Genomic DNA, 8,986 nt, shown 5'->3' with positions numbered 1-8,986 from the left:
GAGTATGGAAAGTTAAGATATACACTATTTACTATATATCTTTAGACATAAATTGATAAGCATATGTGAGAAATTGGTGTGAGAAAAAGTGCCATGCACTGTTGTCATTTCTTTTTCACCAAGGAACTTCTGCCTCTGTTTTTCCCCCAGTGTACTGAACTGTGGAAAATTTTGATATGGATTCATGGGAAAATGCATCTAGTCTAGAAGGCCACCTTTTGAGTTCCCTAGCTTTTGACATTTTAACATCCTTGTGTTTAAGGATATGCCTGGGATATGCCACCAGAACAGCAGCTTTTCTAGTGAACCTTGAACTAGTGCAAGCTCGCTTAGTGAAGCCCTGAAGCTATATGTTGCAGATATATGCAGAGTTGGTGCATTCCAGTTTTAAGCTGTTTCTTTGTGACTCATGATATAAACATACTTTTATTTCACAGCACCCCAGTCTGGCTGAGGCGGGCAGGGCCCTCTGTGTCCCTGCGTCCCAGTCCCTGCTCCAGCAGCAGCACCCAGAGCAGGGTGCCCAGGCCTATGGCCAGGCAGCTTCCTGTGCCAGTGCTCTGGCACCCGCGCAGATCATTACTGCTTCCAGTGTTCACAGGGAACTTCCTACACTGCAGTTTGTGTCCACTACCTCTTGTCCTGGCTCTGGGCACCACTGAGAAGAGCCTGGCTCCATCTTGCTTGTGCTTTGTAATGCTGTTGTCTCTAAATCAAAAGTGTCTTTAACTATGGCCTCATTGGCCGTAATGAATGTGGACCATGGTTATAACATGCAGTGTTCAGGGGTCAGAGCCTTGCCCTCACCTGACATGATCTTTAAATAAAGAGCATTAGACTTTACCTTCTACCTACACATCTGGCCTTTGCTGCAGAACTGCAAGCAGTTATTGACTTGACTTGACAACACAGTGTTCACGCTTCATCCTTTAGTGCTAAGATACTGCTTTTGAATTTAATGCAGGAGGTGAGTCTGCCTTTAGAATCAGAAACACAGAGAAAAATACAGCTGCAGCATGAAAAAACAGAAAATCAAGAAGGTAGTGACAGGAGGCCAGGCAGGCATTAAGCCAGCTCCGGGAAATGTCAGTAGTCCATAAAAGAGGGGAAGAAACCTGGGGCCAGTGAACTCCCATAAATTAACTTTTGGCACTCCATTCTCTCTTGGGACTTTAGACACTGTAACTTATGCTAAATACAGAGAGAAGCTTCAGTTCATAATCTCTTTATTAAAAAATAAATAAAGGTGAACTGAAGAAAAGGCCACCTGGAGTGCATAAAATGGAAGAGGTCATGACTGATGATCAAAGTAAATAATGAGTTTTGGGTCTACAAACCAACTCTCAGTCAGAGCCTTGAGATTTGGCTTGGAGATTTTGGCACTGATTCTAGAGACTGGAGAATTTCTCATTCATATGCACTCTTGTTTTTGTCAGAGAACATAAAATACATTGATTAGCAGGCACTTTAAGAGTTCTCCTCTCCTACCTGTTAAGGAACAAAGCAAATTAAAAGTCAAATTAGGCTTCATGGATTGTGTATTAATAAATCAATTCTCACCTAGTACACATGAAACAGAGACAGCATTCAGATTATTTGCTAATGTGTTACTAATATGAGACAGCCTTTGAAATGGAACATCTTATTTAAAAGTCACCTAAAAGCCATTTAGAGAAAATTTCAGTTGGATAAAAATGTTGATGAAGTATGTATAAATATTTACATGTTTGCTAAGAAGACAAATCTCAGCACTAATTTCAGCACTGTGTTAATATGTAAGAGGGATGGACAGTTTTATGGTTTTTCTGAACTTTACAATGAGTGAACATATGGTAAAAGTCATTGAGCTCCGGATCCCCCACTGTCCTTGGAGAGCAGTATATATAAAGATAAGATCTACGATCTTGCAAAACATGCTGAAGTGACAGAATGCATCAATGGTAAATTACTATCCATGATCCAAAATGAAATGCCCTCCCAAATTATTGTTGTGGTAGTAATGGTGATGGGAGAATGGTTGGACTAGATAATCTTGTAGGTCATTACCAACCTTGTGATTCTATGATTCTGTGATTTCAAGAATGGTGTCTGTAAGAAGGCAAGAATGACAAACCGAAATGTATGGGTTGTCTTAAACTCACTACCAAGAGAGAATGGAGTGGACCCTGAAGACTTCTAAGTCTGGGTTCAGTCTTAAGTCAAATTCCTTATCCAGCTAAGGGGAAGGTACAAGCATGGCCAGGCTGCAAGTCAGCTCATCCTAACTGAGGTGTCAAACCATATCTGAAAATGCATCCACTAGCTTGAGATGACCAGCTCAGTTGTAAAGTGCAGACGCTGGAATATCTGGGAAAGTTGTAGCTCAGGTGTCTCTGTAGATGAATTCTCATTTTTCACAGTATGTACATTACAGCAATTCTTGTTGCACTAGGCATTTTTAATCAGTCCTCAAAGTTGTTTGCGTCTGGCCCTTTATTTTCTGCTGAGGTAAGCAGTCATGTAGCTTTCCTGTTCTAAATCTGCTTCAACTAAACAAATGTTGTACAGCTCCACTGTTGTCCCTTAATGCATTCAAGAAGTGACTAACATTTGTCACTATTCTTGAGGGGAGAACTAAACTTACAGCACAGAATTTCATTTCATTACATTTCCAGAAGTGTTTATCAGCAAAAACTTGCTTTATAGAGCATACTTTATGCAAAACTGAGAGTCACGGTGTATGAGATGGTTTAGCATTTCAGTGGAAACCAAAATCAATATGTTAAAGGAGAATAAGATAAATTAGTATGTCTTTTTCTTGTTTATCAGGTACACAGATGCTGTGCTGTTGTCTGCTTTTCTGATCTGGGTATATGTTTTCGTATCCTTAGAGGAAAGGAAGGGTTGAATCTTGTGGAAACTTCTTTGTCAGGTCAGGTGAAACTTGGGCTTACAGCAAGCTACAAAAATTTAATTAGACAAGGAAATACACCACCCCACTAGGAAGTTTGAATCCTTCTGCTACAAAGCAATGCCATTCTGATAGAGAGCACCGATTTCTTCGTTACAAAAGCAGACGAATATGAAAGCAATTATGATGAATTTATGTAACAGTGAGAGAAAAATTATGTGGCCCAGCCAGCTTTTGTCACATATATTAGTACCATTTTGCCCAATAGGAAAAAAATGTTGATTCACCTACACCATGCAATCTATAATTTTTTTCATCTCATATTTTCCATCACCTATTATGTCAGGACTCCAAAGCTCATGTCTAGAGCATTTCTTGACAAGAAGCTTGGGGAGGAGATAAAGAGATCCATTGTGAGCCTATGCAGCTTACTTCAATTCCTGCTTTATTCTGTACTTAAACAAGAACCTTGAACTCCTAACAGCAATATGATACAGTGCTCATCAGGTCTTTTCTCTGAACAATGCTTGTTTCACTGACTTGAATCACCTCAGAGTTAAGTGCTTGGACTCCCGTTCCTGTTGATGAAGAGAAATAGCCACCTTCACAGTGTGATTCATCTGTCAGCTGCTTTAAGCATCTTGAGTGGGGATTGTACTTCACCTGCCTGCTCCCTATGGGATTTGTGATAAAAGAAAAGATATTGGTGCACACGTGTATGGGGGTGACTCTTCTGTGGCCTTTAATATAGAATAAATTGTCACAACAACAACAACAAAAGGAGAAATAGGGTATCATTTTGGTTGAGTGGGTGAAAAAGCACATCTTTTTTAAAAGGGAGAAGAAAAAAGCATGCTGATACATAAGAGATAGAGAGAGAAAGAAGATGGTGACAGTGTGGAAGAAGTCCATATTGCCTAGTATACAAAAGCTCAATCTCTGTCTGGATCTGCTTCCATTTAATTTAATGGTATAATTCCTGCCCACTGCATGGAATAGGGCAAAGCCAAAGACAGCATTGCAAATGAACACGTATCCATTAGGGAATTACCAGTCACCGTGGCAGGAGTGTTTAAGNAACTTTAAAATTTAACCTTACTAAACTCATTTATTAACAGCATACTTTTTGACATTGGCCAAAACTTACACAGAATTAATCATCACCACTGCATATATAAACCTGTTAGTCATTAACACGTATTCTTAATTAGCTGTGAGTATGCAGTACCATGGAGCTGATGCCAGATAGTCAGTGCAGATTGCTACAGTTGCTGATGGTCCTCTGTCAAAAAGGCTGAAGTGAAGTGGTTTGAAAACTCATCCATGAGAGATGTTGTGACTGTTGTGGGCTTTCATTTCTTTTGATTTTACCTTGCTGCTGCTTCTTCTTTTCTTTTTATTTCCCCACATATATCTATTTATTTTTTTAATTTTTTTTGCTATTACCCCTCTTCCTTTCTCCAAGAAGGGGCCTCCACTGCACCTTATTCCATTCATCTGGGCTTTGATTTTGCCAGTTGTCCTTCTTGTGTGTTTGCTACCTGTGACCCATTGGGTTTATCTTTTCCATTGTCTAACAGCCTTTTGTTACTTACATCCATTCTACATAGAGCAAGAACCATCTTTCCTTGTCTCTGCAATGATCTCATTGCTTATATGTTTAAGGTTAGGTGGTTGCACATTGTGTCTGACTGCCTTCATCATGTTACAAAACATTTAAGTACTGTTGCCCATTAGTTTACAAAACATGATAAAGAATCATTGAAGAAAAAGTCAAAATCATAGGTTGAAAAATGATTCGAGTTCATCAAGTCGGATCATTCACTCATCACTGCAAATTCCACCATTAAGCCATGCCCCTAAGAACCACATCAAGCAATCTTTTAAACATTTCTGGAGATGAGAACACAACTACATTCCCAGGCTTCCCATTCCAATGTTCCACACAATAAAGACAAATAAATATTCATAGTACCCAGATGAATACGTGTATAATCTGGAGGGAGCACAGGTCTCTGTACTGGCTAACAAGGAGTATCTGATAGGCATCCGTTACTGTTGGATGTCCTTACTATGCTCTTAAAAGTCTTCAAGGATTAAAGGAGATTCAGAGCTGAAGTACAGAGAAATACCTGTCTTATTGCTTAAAACTACTGTCTGAGCATCTGGGTTCAAAGTAAATGTCAAGAAAACCACAGGCAGACAGCCCATATATTAAGACCCTGTAAGGAAGAGAGACAGTTCTGAAATACGCTGAGGCTGTTGTTCATACCAGTGCAAAGGAAAACTCAAAGTCCTGTCTCATAAGCAAAGCAGAACGAGTTGGACATTCTGTAATGCTCTCTGTGAAATCTGAAATGTAAACCAAAGTCTGATTTTTCATTTTTAAGGTGTTTTGAAACTTCTATACCTACCAGCTTCTCAGTTAAGAACCAGAGTCAATAGGCAGGAGGGCAGTTTCTCTAAAATTGCCAAATCATCTTATATGACCCTTACATAATAGTGACCTTCTCCCCTTCTTACTCATTTTTTAATACTATATTTAGCTGCTCATTATATATACTAGTGTGTCTACAAATAGAAGAACACCCTGCACTGTGGTCCACAGTCTGACTCCTCTTTCCTTGCCATGTACCAAGCTGACCCATGTGTCGCATGAGACAAAACTAATCCACATAACAAACAGTTCTTGTCCCTGGGGCTAAGTCAAGCTCTAGATCCCATAGGAGTGAAAGCCAAGCACTGACAACAAATAAGGAAGAACTGCTGTTGTTTCTGCAGCTTGTTTAAAGCATTTTGTGAGGAGGACAGTGGGGTTGTGGTGCTGGTAACAACATGATGTGTATTAAAGTTCAAATAATATTCACATGTATCCTTTAAGTAATCAAAACTTTAAGTGGTATGAACTGATACAGTCCTTAGGGTTTTATATGGCTCAAAAATATATGCCTATAACATATCTGGGACCTTGACAGGCTGGAAAGCTGGGCTCGGGTGAACCTAATGAGGTTCAACACGGCAAAGCGCAAGGTTTTGCACTTGGGCCGGAAGAACCCCAGGCACCTGTACAGGCTGGGAGGAGTTGTCCTTGAGAGCAGCTCGGCAGAAAAAGACCTAGGGTCCTGATAGATGAGAAACTTAACATGAGCCGACAGTGCGCTCTGGCAGCCCGAAAGCAAAATGGATCCGTGGCTCCATCAGGAGAGGGGTGGTCAGCGATAGGGGAGTGATCGTCCCTCTCTACTCTGCTCTTGTGAGGCCCATCTGGAGTACTGTTCCAGGGTGGAGCCCTCAGTACAAAAAGATATGGAGATTTTGGAAAGGGTCCAGAGGAGGCCACGAAGATGATCAGGGGGCTGGAGCACCTCCCCTATGAGGACAGGCTGAGGGGAGTTGGGTTTGTTCAGCCTGGAAAGGAAGAGAGTTTGCGGCGGGTACCTCATTGCAGCCTTTCAATACCTGAAGGAAACTTACTCCCAGGAAGGGAGTAAACCTTCGAGAGAGCGTGATAATAGCAGGACTAGGGAAATGGTTTTAAGTTGAAGGAGGGAAGATTTAGGTTGGATGTTAGGGAAAGTTCTTCACTAGGAAATGTGTTAGGTCCTGGAACAGCTGCCCAGTGAGGTTGTGGATGCCCCGTCCTTGGAGTGTTCAAGGCCAGGATTGGACGGGGCCCTGGGCAACCTGATCTAGTAAAGGTGTATGTTTGGTGCCCTGCTAGGCAGGGGGGTTGGAACTACATGATCTTGAGGTCCTTCCAACCCCGGGTTTAATTCCTGTGATTCTGCTGATTCTGTGATTCTCGATATTCTGAGAATGTAAACCTTGGACAGTTCTGACTTGCAAATTCTCTAAATTCCAATGAACAGTAGCTACAGGACTATTTTATTTCATGATGCAGTACTCATTTATCAGTGATCATCTTGAACTTTATCCCTTTTAGATTTTATAGAGTTAACAGTTGATGAAATCAGGATTGTACAGTGTAGGCAGTATTGCTGGAACTCATGTAATGATTAGCTTAACAACGTACCCTTAAAGTGAACAGCAGAAATCTGCTACAAAATTTATTCCTTCTTTTCATGCATCTGTGAGAGGAACAAGTAAGGAGAAGTATTGAATAATTTTGTGAAATGAGGTTTAAAATTTATGCTGTATTTTCTCTGTGTAATTTCTGAGAAAGCAACATGAAAACGTCTCCTGAAACTGAAGGGTGGATTCACGCTTTCTAACTTAGGATACTGAAGCTTCAGGTACTCAGCCTAAGTGAAGAGGCAGCCTCTCCTCTCAGACTAAATATAGGCTCCATTTAGAAAGAGACAGGCTGCTGCAGAGGGTAATTTAAAGCAGAAATACAATTTTCAGTGCTCTGAGGTGGCATAGTGGAGTTCAATTGTCTCATGCTGTTACTCCTGCATATTTGGGCTCTGAAGTGAAACTGGCAGAGCTTCAATGTGGCAATACCACTACCTCTCCATTGTGTGCACAGGAAGCTTAGGAAAATCAGGCTCAGATATAAACTTCAGGTGAGTGCCTGAAAGTAGGTGACGGGAAATCCTTCCATCATGTTCATATTTTGTCAGTGATTTTCCAGAATGAGGAGGAGTTAGTTTGTACCCTATATGTATTTCTACTGTCTAATGTTTCAGGCACCCCTTTATAAGTAACAAAACCCGCAGAATAAATGTGCAGCTGTTTAGTCATGTGGCTCTCCTTTTTATTGAAAACTAGATGGCAATATAAAAAGATCCATCTTTGTCACATAGGATATTTTTGTGTGTAAGATAGAGATTAAAGTGAGACAGAGGTGTACACTAGTGCAGCAGATGGAGGTTTGGATCTGAACATAGTCACACTGGTTTCTTCTTCAAAACAGTGGGAGATCTAGGTTGAATCTGGCCTATTTTCTCTGCATGAATATGTTTTTTTTTTTTTTTTTTTTTATACCAAGGTGTATACTAGTGATATATTAAATGTTAGACTTCATCTTTTGTGTATTTCATTTGAAAGTGAATATTCTTTCACAAAAAGTATTATCAAGTTAAAAAATATTCACTACTATAACCTCTTTTAAGTACTAGAATTAATTATTTAATGGCTGTTGGCCACTTTCTTATTTAAGAAGGACCTTTGCATTCTGTTTTGGGGAAGAGCATGGAGGAAGAGGGTTTATGGGAAAGCCAACAGGTTGCACTGAGTCACATGCAAACATTTTCCGATCACACCTGATGTGACGTAAGCAAATTTCAAGGCGTGAGTGCCAGAATGTTTTTCTATTATCTGGAGATTATGGAAAGATTATGTAAGACCATGAATCAAACTGAGATAAAATGCTGGCAATTAGTGGGATAGGTGTATGCTAATTCATACATATGCAATTCCATCCTCTTGTCATGAGGTGGGAATCTGTGGTTACTGTTACCTTTGCTTCTTTCAAAAACAGCTTGCATATATCGTCATTGTACCATGAAAAAACAATTCTTTTATTTCCTGACAAGAATCATAAAAGATGTTGTGTGCAAGATTCACTTAGAAACATCAAATTATTCCATTTGAGACAGCAAGAGGCAGAGCGGCACAGGCATCCCATTGCTCTGTGATGCTGGAGGAAGTTCCTAATGCAGTGTCCCCCTGTACTCCTCTTATCCTGTTCCAAATTGTTGGGCAATGCTGTAATGCAGAAGTCCCACATGAATGCCTGGTGGGGATACATGCAGATAGGATACAGGAGGGCATGGAGTCCCTGGGAGCCACAGGGCCATCAGCTCAGCCCAGAGTAGATTCACAGCCTTGCCCACTCCTTGCACGGAAGTAATTATGGCCTTTCCTTCAGATAAGAAGTATCACTCTGAGAGCAGCAACTAAAGGAGTTTTCCATGTAAACTATTTTTTTTTTTTTAACCTCATTGCTCCTTCCTCTGCCTATTTTTCCAGCATATTATCTAAATTTAATTGTTGATGCATTTGATTGTTGCTGTTTGAACATCCATCTTGCATATACATGTGTAAATATCTGCTTTGCATGATCAATGTATTTCTAAAATTTGCTAGTGATTTTCATGGCAACAGCTTGCCATGTTAGTGCCAGTAGTGGAG

Source organism: Coturnix japonica, chromosome 1 (assembly GCF_001577835.2).
Source record: "Coturnix japonica isolate 7356 chromosome 1, Coturnix japonica 2.1, whole genome shotgun sequence".
Classification (NCBI taxonomy): Eukaryota; Metazoa; Chordata; class Aves; order Galliformes; family Phasianidae; genus Coturnix; species Coturnix japonica.
Note: the sequence above shows the minus strand (reverse complement) of the source record.